Source organism: Bacillus rossius, chromosome 3, assembly GCF_032445375.1.
Source record: "Bacillus rossius redtenbacheri isolate Brsri chromosome 3, Brsri_v3, whole genome shotgun sequence".
Lineage (NCBI taxonomy): Eukaryota > Metazoa > Arthropoda > Insecta > Phasmatodea > Bacillidae > Bacillus > Bacillus rossius.
Window position 1 is genome coordinate 116753013 of NC_086332.1, and position 13552 is coordinate 116766564.

The window sequence follows — 13552 nt, forward strand, 5'->3', positions numbered from 1 at the left end:
GAAAGAGAGAGGAAGAGACACCAGGCACGACAGATGGTTGGCTCAGATCAGTTGCTAATGCAGCCAGCACAGTCGACATGTGCGTCGTCGCCCACTGAGACATGATAGCCAGCGCCATACACCTCCATGTTCCACAGTGAGACTGTTCGTTTTTGGCGGAGGGGTGTAGGAGACGGGGTGACCCATATTTTATGGGGGGGGGGGGGGGGATTTAGGCAGGGTGTGCCGCGTGGTTTGGGCTACTTAATTGGGAGTCGGATTAGTGTGGTGATCGCAACGGGGAAGTTGATGGGATCTTTTTGTGGCGCGCCTAGACCACAGCCGGGATCAGCACAGGCCCCCGGGGAGGTCGTCCCAGTGGCGTCTCTCGTGGTGTTTGGTGTGGGTGCACAGTGGTGTGTGGGTGGCCAGCTGGGTCCTGGGAACATGTGTGACGGGCATGCTCGCCCCACCCGACTGCGACCCGCCCCGGAGCGCCAGCTCCTGCCCCTCTGGTCAGCGCGGCGCCAGCCGGGTGGTGACCGGCGAGCAAGCGCGGGCAGGCGGGGTCGCTGTGGCTTGTGGCGCGCGGCCAGGCTGCGCAGCTTTGGGAGCGCCTCTGCCGTCTGCTCCCTGGGTGCGAGGAGGGGGAGTCAGAGCAGTGGCACTCCCTGCTCTGGCTGGGCCGGGTGCCCGCCCTTGTTTGTTGTCTGGTGCTGGAGGGTGCTGCGGGCTGCCACCCCCTCCTCCAGAGGGTGTCCAGGGGGCTCGTGGCTCCTTGGTGTAGCATCTCTCTGTGGCAGGGTCACTGGTCTCCTGTAGCTGACCACCTCCTTCTGGTTGTAGTGCCCAGCTCCCGAACTAGTTCGCTTCTGTGGTCCTGGCCGCCGCACAGAAGCGGTTATTCTTAGTGAGGATTATTTGGACGATGAGGGGGCAGCGCGTAAGGCGATAGAGAGTCCTGTAACGGGTGTATAATATGTCTAGCCCTGTTGTGGTACGATAACTCACTTTTCGGCTACCTGTAGTGAGTGTATTATTCGTGTCGCTGCATAGCCCCACACCTCCGTGGCGTACAGAATGGCGGGAACGATTGTTGCTGGGTAGATTCGGATCTTGATTTTGTGTGGTAGTGTCCTACCCTTTAAGAGGAGGTTTAGTACTCCAACCATGTGCCTACATTAGCCTACTTTGTTGTTGATGTGGCGCTACGTGAGGCGCGCATATAGCTTTAGTCCTAGGTATTCAGCCGTTGGGCGAGGGGGGTTGGAGCGTTGAAGAGGTGAAGAGGTAATGGTGGCCGTGGCCTGCGCCTGGTGAACAGGCATCCTCCAGCTTTCCAGCCATTCTTCCAGCGCCCCAAGGTATAGTCACCGCACGGTAAGTTCGTACTTTTGGGAAGAACTGTTGAAAAATGGAACTAAGAATTTTGGTTTACTATTGTGCAATTTGTTGGACAAATAAATAAACAAAATAGGACGACATAATTTATCAAGCTATTACGTTTCCGTACGTGTGTATGAATACTGAAATAATTTGTATTTGTTAATTTTATATGTAAGTTTTTAAACACGCGTGGCAACGATATTTATCGGTATGTTGGCTACACACTTGAAGAAATAGTTACTTAGTATGTAATTTTGAACAGCTGAAATAACGATAAATAATGCTTAAAATGTTTCACATATGTTTACTTCCAGATCCTGGAGTAATATTGTTTAATATATACGAAAGTTAAGTTATTTTGCTTACAGATGACGTTGCAAGCTGTTGCGGATGAATCACCTACGTAACTGTGTGTCGGCCCGAGCCATGTTGAACGCTTGTTTGCTCAAAACGACTTCTGATTTTCCGAAAACATCCAGTGTATTTGTGTACTAATTAATTTTCTAATTTTAAAGGGTTGTCATAATTGTTACTTGTAGTGCACTTTTGCTTTTACAGTGTAACTTTGTGTTAGTTATTAAGGTTTGTTAGGTTATTAAAATGAATGTAAAGAAGGAGACAACCGGTCATCAGAGACAGCAAGATATTATCAACGTGGCACGAAGAGTTACGATGTTAATGAATACAGGTCAACTGGAACAGGGTGATGTCGCAGAAATGACAGCATTTCTTCTAGATCTGGGCGTCACGACCGTGAAAAAGTGAGTGACTAATTAACACGTTATGAAAGTATGTGCGTGAAAACGTTTCGTTAGGTTGGGGCGTGTTTGTAAAATAGTGTAAAAGTACCTTCCTCGCAGCTTTCTTGTTTTGAATGTCGGGCAAATTACAAACAGACACGTTCTTATATTTTCGGTTATATATTAGGTAATGTCCCACAAGCAAAACATATTAAATATAAGGGAATGTACACAGATACTAACCTAACATAACCTATCCACAACCAACATAATGTAACCTAACCCAACCCAAATGAGGTTTATTTACATGAAATTAGGTTTGGTAAATTTTGGTTAGGTTAGGAAACATAATTGTCAATAATTAGAATGCATTTTAAAAAACTTGAGTAGAAATTCAACTCTACGTAGGTTGTTGTCATGACTTTTTGTTAACACCTGTAACCATAAAAAGATACAGCATTTGAATATATGCTCAGGGTAAATGTGCTAATGTATGCTTTTTAATTACAGGTGTTCTGGATAACGTGTTTAGTGATATGTAATTTCTCTGCTGTGTTTATATGTGATTCTTAAACATTAGTTTCAATACAGGATATAACATAATATTGATGGTAGTGATAATTTATTGCTGAGTTTCGATTTATTTAATATATTTATTTTATTACAGATTCTTAAGTTAAGTTTTTTATGGAAACAATTTCTTTTCTGCATTGTACATACTTATATAGTTTTTATATGAGACAAACCACATATACACATAAAAATACACACTTACAGAAATGTTTAATGTATAACTTAGAATTTGAATTTAAAATTTATTCTGCTTGATAGAAAATAATGCCTCTAATTACAAAACACATGTTGGTTAGCCATAACCTTTAACCGATACTTGACTCGGTTCGTAGTGCCAGAAAAGTGTTACTAACTTGTTATTTTCTATTCACAAATGACCTCTCGATGTAATGGCAGTGATGTGCCTGGCACTCACGGCTTTAGGAAACTAACAGTTTACATAGCTACCTCATACTGAATAATTTCTTAAAGTTAAATTCTTCATAAATGATACTGACATAATTTTCATGCTTTCAACCATAGCACTTTGTGATATAATAATCTCGAAGCAGCAAAATTTATTTAGTAAAACTTAACATCAATTTTTATAGATATTATGTGAAGACACAGCACCACGCTGGGTTTAAACTCTAAACTATAAAAATTTGCTTAGATTTTTTTATATTTAATATTTGAATTATTAAACATGGTGTTATGACATTTTCTACTGACATTTAACCAATTATAAAAATTGCAGTGTAATTTTATTATCCATTAATTACATCCCTATTTGACAGTTACCCAACCGAAACATTGCCATGTGGGAGTCACATGGTTTTCCACATGGCAATGTTATTGTTGATATTTGGCCGAAGGATACATAGTCACCTTGAAAATAGATCCCAGCTTGAAGCAGGGCTTCCTAAAAGTATGAACTTACCGTGCGGCGACTATAGTCTTGGAGCCACCGCTGGAGCCCTGGCGTATATATGGCGGTGTCATCGACCAAGAGTTGCACTTGCAGGTCCGGCACCTGGGGCGGGTTGTAGAGGGCGCCCTGCACCTTGACCCGGGAGGCACGGCCGGCCAGGAAGCTGCCAGTCAGCTGGACGTGGCGCGGCGGGAAGTGGAACACTAGGCCGACGAGCCAGCCCTCTCAACCTGTGCTCCCTGTCGTCGAAGGCCTGGTTGGCGGCGTCTGAGTCTGGCTTGCGGGCGGGTCGTTGAGTGAGCTCGCAGAAGCCGAACTGGAGTGAGGGGATGGCGCCCAGTCCCTCTGCGTGCGTCCGGAGCCGGCCTAGGATTACTTTCTCCGTAATCTTCCTCAGGGCGCTAAGGATGCTTGGGCAGCCTGTTCCGGGGGAAAGTTGGGTCTTTCTCCGGCTTGGGCAGGGCGATGATGTGCGCTACCATCCAGGCTTCTGGGAAGACCCCTGTGCCCAGTACTGTGGAGAGGGTGCGTGCCAGGAAGCTGAGCGCTCGTTGGGAGAGCCACTTCAACATCGCGCAGCGTCAGTGGACATGAACGACTTGCGGGTCGCTGCCAGTGGCACGTGGCACAAGGACCACCGCCCGACACCGAACTTCAGGCTGTCAACGTTACGCAACGACGTGCGAAGTATACATGGGCGTGTGAATCAACGTAACCAGAGACCAGCGACGCAGCAGACACAGGTGCTACTCGCAGGCCACAGAACGAGTCGACCAGGCGGAGCGAGTAAGGTGATTTTCGTTGCGGAGCCCTTTTCAGCATCTACAGCTGCCGAAGGACGGACCCAGAGGACGAGTTCTGGGACAGCGTGAGGACGAGTGGCTCCAGACTCGCCCACGACCTTACACTGGAGGTCGAGCGAGTTCCCAGGTCCACCATCCTGGACGGGAGACTACCTGGAGTCCATGCCGGGGCGAGCGAGAGACGGCGAGCCGGGGTCCCGCTCGGAGTCCACACCGAAGGTGACGAGACCCTGAGCCGAGTATCACTCGGGCCCGAAATACCCTACAAGCGAGTAATTACTACAGTTCCGCGCCCGTGCTTCGGGCAGGTGTAACCTGCCATGAACTCGCCTAGTGATTGCACCAGAAACTTTCGTCAACGTTAACGCCAACCACTCTTACGTATCAAGAGCAGTGAATAGTGGACTGGGCAGGATGTAAATAACTTGTTTACAAATTTTACACATGTTAGTGCCAATCTGCCAGTATTATTTAGTTATTCGCCATTTTGAAGTATTTTCGGTATCCAAGTTAACGTTTTTGATAAACTTGTCGCCCAGTTATTTTGCTGTTTCTTTTGGATTTGCGGAGCGAGTATATTGTAGATTTAGTTAGTCCTCACACTAGATAATTCATGAAAATAGTGTTAAACAAAATGGTAATATTGAAACCGTTGTGTTAGAAAACACGTTGTGCTTTTTCACGTCCCTTCAGTCCTGAAGTCCTTGTTGGTCTACTCATAGTAGACCTAACACACTGAAGAAATTACTTCTACCATAAACAGTATACCCAGAGCTAAAATGTTTACACATAAAAATAAAACTTGAAATTATCGTTTCTTTGAAATACAGTAACAAACTTCTTTATTTAAAAAGTATGCACGCAGTAGTATAAGGAACTATAAAAACAGCCTGAAGGAGCCCTTGAGTGTAAACACGCGAGTCCCTGCTTCCAGGTTGACTTGCTACTGAAGCGTGCCTACTCGCCGGACGTCCTTCTTAAGGCAGACGCATGCTGGTAGTAAACGCGCACCAACGTGGCTAGTGACTGTGTCTATTCGCCCCTGAAACCAGGACGAAGGAGGCACGACACATCAGGGGTTCGAACCCCAGTTCGAGCGTTCATTACTCGAGGTTTCACTAGACAAGAACAGTTGGGAGTCAGCCAGATGACTCCAGACTGCGTTCCGCTCGCGTCTATGAAGAGGGCGAACATAACAAGCTGAAGTTAACAATCCTTGATGTGTAATCTCAAACTAATGGACGGTATGCATCATACAATTCTATCTCATACAATTCCGTTACTAGAATGCCTGGTACCTTATACATATTTAATTTCATTATCAAAAATTGCTGAAACCACCAAAATATACGAAAACATGGAATAGCAATCTAACGCATGGGTCAAAGAAGCGTGTACAATGAAAAATACTATAAATAAATCTTTTAACAAACACGTTACATGGAAGACGATAAGCTTGTGTCTGGTGAGTTAAGCATGCATCTAACAGTTGAGCTACAACTGTCATTAGCCTTAGTTCAGTAACAAGAATTCTAACGACAAAATTACACGCAATGAAGTTAACACCTATAACATGACTAGAAAAGGGTAGGTTCATACAAATAAATTACTTAAAATAAAGACCAAATTAAGTCATCATGTTGACATTGTCTCTGTGGACCCTACGCATACTACCAAGACCTAGGCAACGACTCAAATTTACGCAACAGATCAAGCAAAGTACACAACCTTCCAAATGAAAATATGAAAATAGTAATGTAAAAAACACTTAAAATATAAAATATATATAAATAGATAATCTTTGTTATTTTATTTATAATAGTACACAAACATGATATTTTTACAAAAAAAACACTTTTATACGGGCAGTTTCGTAAGTGGTAGATATATTTTGGCGCTGCTAGAGTGGGGAAACATATTGACAATGACAATCACGCGGGGGCGGGATGCGTATTGGTTGATTCAAGGTTACGTCGACTGCAAGCTTCGCCTCCAACGGACTTCTCTGCTGCCGACTTCTGTAAATTTGTATTACTGTGTTACTTACCAAAATGTTACTGATCACACAAGAGCAGATTAATCATTCTCTGATCTAATAATTTTGCTCAATTATTTCCAAGAAACTGTGCCCTGAATCTAAACCGGGACAATTTCAACAACCGGGCGGGACACCGGGACAACCCAGTATATCCGGGACTGTCCCGGCGAAACCGGGACGTATGGCAAGTCCAGTTATAATGGGAATATAATGATAAAATATCTAGAGACGACGTAAGCGGTGAAATGGAGCTATAACGACTTAGTGGTGTTTTTCGAAGTGCTACAGAACTATGAACTTTTATAGATTATTCGGCAGAGTGATAAAAAAAAATTCCTGAGCATGTCTTCCAGTACTCGCCAGCGACGCACAGTGGGAGATTTGCCCGAAAACGTGGTCAAAATGCAAATCGCAAACTTAAAATCCCGACGAAACTGGCGATGTGGTAGTAATGTTAGATCATCCCTGCATGGGAAACCGGATATGGCAATGAGAAATTCCCATATCCTGAGGTTTCACGGAAAATGACAAGTGAGGGTAGAGTGAGTTGGGTGGACCTAACTATGTTGAAGATAATTCCATGCTGTACTAAAGTGAATGTCGCGGCCGTAAAAATTGATATTTTTAAGTTCTGAAAAATGGATGCAATTCCTGGAGATATGGCGTCTATATCGCTGCCTTATGTTGTTATATATAAAGCTGTAATGTTTTTTTGCTTTATTTTCTAAAGCTACTTTGTGAACATAATGAAAATTTAGTTTTATCATATTACATCGAGGCTTTTAGTTGGGTATGCCACATTATGCACCTTTCTTTCGAAATAGAGTGTTTAGTTTATTGTTTTAGTAATACGAATTTACAATAACTAGCTGCTAATATGTGCTACCCTTTGTGTACGATATTTTTTCCTTCATTGCTGCACTGGTGGCGACTCCCTGAGGCTATGGCGGGTCTAAGCCGACCCATCATTGTCGACAATGTGCATAGCCCGTTCAATACCAGATGCCTTTTTTCTTATTCCTTCATAAGTTTCACTAATTTTCAGTTCATTCTCGACATCGTCATCGATGTATGTTAAAGTCTGGAGAAGTTTACTAGTGGTGGTCTAGCCTTTCAGAAATCTTTGATGAAAACCACATTTAGTGTTTGTATAGTGCGATTTTTTTATTGATACGGAATTTTTTACTACTGGTAAGAAACAAATCTAAAGTCCTTCAAAGTTGTTCACTAAGAAGGACAATTCTTCTAGATTTTCCAGCTGTAAAATAACCATTTAATGATGGGTGGGTACACACTAACCCATAAGGAATTTATTAAGTTTATGTCTTGTGTTGTTTTACAATTCAATGATTTGCTATCTAATGAGATGAAGAAACTTCCTAAATTAGTTCACGAGACTATGCAATGATGGGATGGAAGAAATGGCAACAATTGAGAAATTTGAGCGAAGTTTAACAGCCTAGGGCTTCAGTGCCAGTGACTGTGATTTGGGGTAGAATCGAAGCATGAATGGAATACAACAGTGAAATGGGAAGTACTCCGAGAAAACTAGCTTTTCTAGGGCCAAGTCAGTTACATTTCCCCCCTTAAGAAATTCCGGATCGACCATAACCAAGAATGAATCCCGCGAATAAGACATTATTCCTAAGGGTCTACTGTTGCGAATGCAAATGAGCACTGAACGAAGAACTTGTAAACGAATTCACCAAAAACAACACAATGTAATGAACAATTTTTGACATCTTAACTATGGTAGAATTTTGTTGACTATTTCTTTGGTATTTTCTTTTTTCACTATAACAGAATGAAATAAAAATATCAGTGCATTTTATTACACTATTGTAATTATATTCAACAAAATGGTATTAATAATTTGTGAATAATATGTTTTTAATATTCCAAATTGTTTTTCATCTATGTTACTCTATTCATACAAAAAATAATCCAAGAAAGGACTCCATTACTGCAAACCAATTTCCCTCTTTCCCCGATCTGAATATTTTTACCCGCCCAATGATTTTAATAAGTGCCATTGCATTGCAGTCATGCAAAATTTTCATTTTAGGATCAGGAGAAGAAGAACTGGCATATACTAGGAGGGAGCTATTCTTAATGCTGAAGGGCTTCTTAACTTCAGATATAAGAACTAGTCTGGAACACCTACAGAAAGTGTTGTCCGAGAAACGGGGTTGCATTATAACAATACCTGCGAGTGCAAGGCCTGCTTTGTCCACGTTTTTTCTAAGCTAAACACTAGCCTAAATGTAAAGAATATTCAAGAAACATTGACTATTTTCTGAATAAAAATCAAGCATGGCTCAGCAAGAACATTTGTTTTCCGGTAAGTAATCCCAGTTCTGGAGAGTCGGCAAAGAAACGTGGATGCCCTTCCGTGAAATTTTGTTCAAGTAGTGAACGAACGAAACGAAGGAGAACAGAGCAACTACGTACAAATGTAGACATGTCGATGTTGTCTTATGCCACTCAGATGCGCCTTCGTTCATCTGGTAATATAGATACTGCCAACATAGTAAAAGACATAACCACAACTACCCCAACAAGAGCTTCGAAATATCGGAAGCGTTATATAGTATGCAAGTCAAGAAGACAATATCTGCAGATGAGGCTTTGTCTACAATAATTGAAGCTAAATTGAGTAGGCATCAATACAGTGTAATTAGATCAACAGCGCGAAAACACAACTGCAAATTGTATCCCAGTTATGAAGCAGTAAGGGAAGCGAAATCGAGGTGTTGTGCACCGCGTACGAGTATCACAGTTACTGAGAAAAGTGCAGAAGTGAAGTTTCAAAGTCTGTTAGATCACACCTGTCAACGTATTTTACTAGTCAAAGAAGAAGTGATACAAAGTTTACATCCCGACGATGTGCGTGCATTAAGTTTAATTTGTAAATGGGGATGTCATGGGAGCTCGGGACACAATGAGTAGATACAAGCAAAGATTCAACAACGATTCTGATTCGGATGAAAATATGTTCTTAACGTCTTTTGTACCATTGCAACTTGTTTCTTCTGAACTGAAATCTCGGGACGAAATTGTTATATGGAAGAATCCGAGGCCTTCATCTCCCAGGTTTTGTAGGCCAATCAGACTGCAGTTTCTCCATGAAAACACTGAATGCATTGTAAGAGAAAAAAAACTATATCGAGCAGCAAATTGAATCACTTGTTCCACTGACTGTAACGATAAATGGGAATGAGATATCTGTTACATACAAAATGTTATTTACCATGATGAGCAATTTTCAATAAAATTACAAACATTTAATATGCATATTATAGACTACAAATTATATGTATTTTTTTGTTATTTTAGCCTCTATAAGATGAACCGCCATTAACTAATTGATTTTAACATTAAATTCGTAATCAGCGACCTCGAAAACCCCTATAATGAAGTTTGTATGAAATAACATTGGTTTTTGTATTTTTGACCACGTTTTCGGACAAATCTCCCACTGTGCGACGTGTAAACATCTGACCTCGGTAACGAGCAAATTCATGTGTTCTCATGTTGTTCATGTTGCAAATAAACTTATAACACGAAACTCGGGAACGAAATTTAATACTTATAAATATTGCCGAGCGTGCTTAGTATGCTGGTAAATAAAATATTCGTTTTTTAAGTAAAGAAATTTCTGGACGTGAATCACACACACGTACATTCTGCGGCCGCTATTCAAATTCGCTGACTGATTCGTAAACGTTTCTTGCTGCCATTAAGCGCAGATAACCGCACGGCTCTTATTAAAGCGAAAAACACTTGAAAAAATCGTAAACCCCGGCTTTGGACCTGATTTTTGACCATGAATTTTATTAAAATACTGCTCATATTGTTAAAATTCACTAAACAGATAATGATATAAATTTCAAAACATTAAAACGATACTTATATGGCATTGCTAAAATATTAACGTGAAACATTTTAAAACACATATGAAACTAAGTATATTGTTACTACCAATACGGGGAGAACTGGGACGTAAGGGAGGACACCCATATTAAGTTTTGTTACAGTTTTATCACTTACTAATATTTGAATTACTAATAAATAATTGTACTTAAAATTGTCCGATCAACAACACTGTCACTTAAAAATTTATATTCGCAAATCACTTAATATCTGTCAAGTTCCACAGTTCGCACTCCTCACTGGAGCTAGGCTCAGCAGTGGTTCGCCGCTTACCTCGCGCCTGTCAACACACAGTCTTGCGCCACTCAGTCGCACTCTCTCGATCCCATCGCTCCGCGTCGTGCCACTTTCGAAGAGTTTTCTCACCCTCTTCGCCGATGTCACACTTCCCTTCACTCACGGAAGTGTCCGAACCCTCAGAAATCGCTAGGAACTCCCGCGGAGGCCGGCGTTGCTGCTTAAATACTTGTGGCGACCTTCTCGAACCGACGAGAGCAGCCGTGACGATTCGCGTCATCCCGAGCCGACCTGACGTCCAAAATATCGAGAATTGCGACACTTATTCATGCCACTCCATGTGTTTGGCCTCTGTAAGCCTGGGATTCCCAGGCCGCTAAAGGTGATAATAGCCCGAGGCGGGTTGATGCGCGGGGAGTGGAGGGTGGTGGAGGGATCGAGGACCCTTGTAATACGACCAGGCACGCGTGGCATGCCTTATGTAAATGGACGGTGCGTGACATCAGTTGCCGCCAGCTTGCGCCGAATTTGGCGTCCATCGCTGTCTTGTCTGCATTCGTAACAATATTTTTGATTATTTGTTTTTGTTTAAACGACTGAAATCAGTCTGTAAATACGTCATACAAACAAACCTTTATCTTATTGAGCTGATTCAACATTATTATTACATAATATTGTATCATGATGACAATAAAATAAATGAAATAATTCAAGCGACGAGGTTTGAACTATGTAAAGAATTCGCCCTGAAGTTTTATAAGCACGCTCTCTACCACTGTGTTACGGAGACTGTCCAGAATTTTGAAGGAGAAATTGTACTATAATTATTTTAATGCCAGTTTTATTACGTTTTTTTTTTAATATCGGGATTACATTTTACTATGACTATTTTACTTTACCAAATATATTGCAGGGTGGTTTCACTATTATAAAGATTAATTTGGCACACCAATACGGTTGGTATGTACCCAAATGTTTACGAAAGTGACTATAAACTGGTTTATGTTGCTACACGTAGATCCGCTATCTTTGTGTCACATTTTCTTTCATTGACTTCCGTTCTGTTTTTAAGAAATGACTCCTACATATAGGTGTATATATATATATATATATACACACACAATAAACATAGTTTGATATTAGATTGTATTCACAAGGAGTATGCCCTACAGCTATTCTTACAATATGTAACAGATAACTAAAAGAAAAATTATCTCAGAAAAAGCCCTTAATCTTAGGAGCGTACGCATAATTTCGTTCGGGGTAGATATAGAACCACCTTTCCTGCTGTTTGCTTTCAGATAGTTACCTTTTGTTAGTGGATATGCTACATTTTTAAAGATTGTACACACCTTCTTAATCTATTTGGTTACCGGCTACTCTATTCAGTCGCTATATGATCATGTGCTGTAAAACCAAGATAATTTATTGATAGGCAAAATGACGCTACATAGAGCTGTTTGGTATCTAGTGTTATCGACAATGTGGTCATTAACATACAGACCTAGGACCACGGTGGCCGAGTTGTCAGAGCACTTGCCTCCTGCCACGGTGTTTCGGGTTTAATTCTAGACGGGGTCTCGCCCTGATTATTCACAAGTGGGAGATGTGGCGGACGTTGTTATTCATTCTGGTTATGCTCCATTAGTAGCTCATATTTCACTATATGTATTGACTTTGATGTCGATGAAACATTCAGTTCATAAGTTTAAAGTCAGCAAAATTAGGAAAACAGTCAGTCATGGCCTATAATAAGATAACGTCCCAGTATTTTCCTGGAGTAATTTCGAAAAACGAAAACAAGAATGAATGGGGCAGGATTCAAACCCGGATCTTCCTGAATATGACTTCATTTTCTTTTACGCAACCTTGTATTGCAAAGTTAATATTCAATTCAGTACTTTGCTGTTTTACACTTCAGTAAACTGCTTTTGACTTACATAAACAGTTTTTTTAGTACCATATACATTTATGATAGTTTAATTAGTACCTAACCAGGGGCCGATGCGAGGGGGTGAATATAAGCGCCCCCCCCCCCTCATAGTTATGAAAAAATTAGCAAAAATATCAGCGAATGCAGTATGTTACTGTGTACGAAGCCACGTTGCATACGACCTATGTTTCAGTGTATAGTAATGTAGATTTTTGAACTACACTTTTTCAAATAATAATTATTTTTTTCTATTTTTTCATTTTCCCCTCCCTTTCACAGAAAAAATTCCTGAATCCGTCACTTACGTTCACTAAATATAAATGTATAACAAAATGAGCAACGATTTTTCACCAACCTATATCACATAAATTTAAGCATCATAATTTTAGATATACATTTACATTTTATACAACTGGTGAATTATCTGCTGAGTCATTACTTTACTTCCATGAACTGAATAAAAATATCCTATATTTTTCAAATAATTATATTACTTTTATGCAATGAAAAATTAACCTGTGCTCTTTGTGTATCCAAATACCCCGAAATTGTTTATTCTGCTTCATTTAAAGTGAAAATGTATAAATTTGATTTTGTAAATTCTATTAATGGCTATTGCTACCGAAGTTGCACGAGTGAGCGGAGAACTCCTGTGAACTTCAGAACTGCCCAGGAAGGTCTTGTGAACTAAGTGCGTTGTAGGCTTCCCGCGCAGAGTGCACGCGGTGAGCTGCAGCGAGGCCGTAACCGTAGCGGCGCATACCTCCACCTGCGCATAATTCCGACAGCGCTATCATAACATAACCTACAATATGTTCAATTAAAATACTTAAACTATATTAATTTACACATAAAATATATTCCAGGAGTAGTTTCAGGACCATAAAGTTGCATTTGGCACACCAATACTTTTGATATGTCACCTAATGTTTACGAAAGAGACTATATACGGGTTTGTGCTGCTACACGTGGGTCCGCCATCTTTGTTACATATTTTCTTTCATCGACTTCAGTTCCATA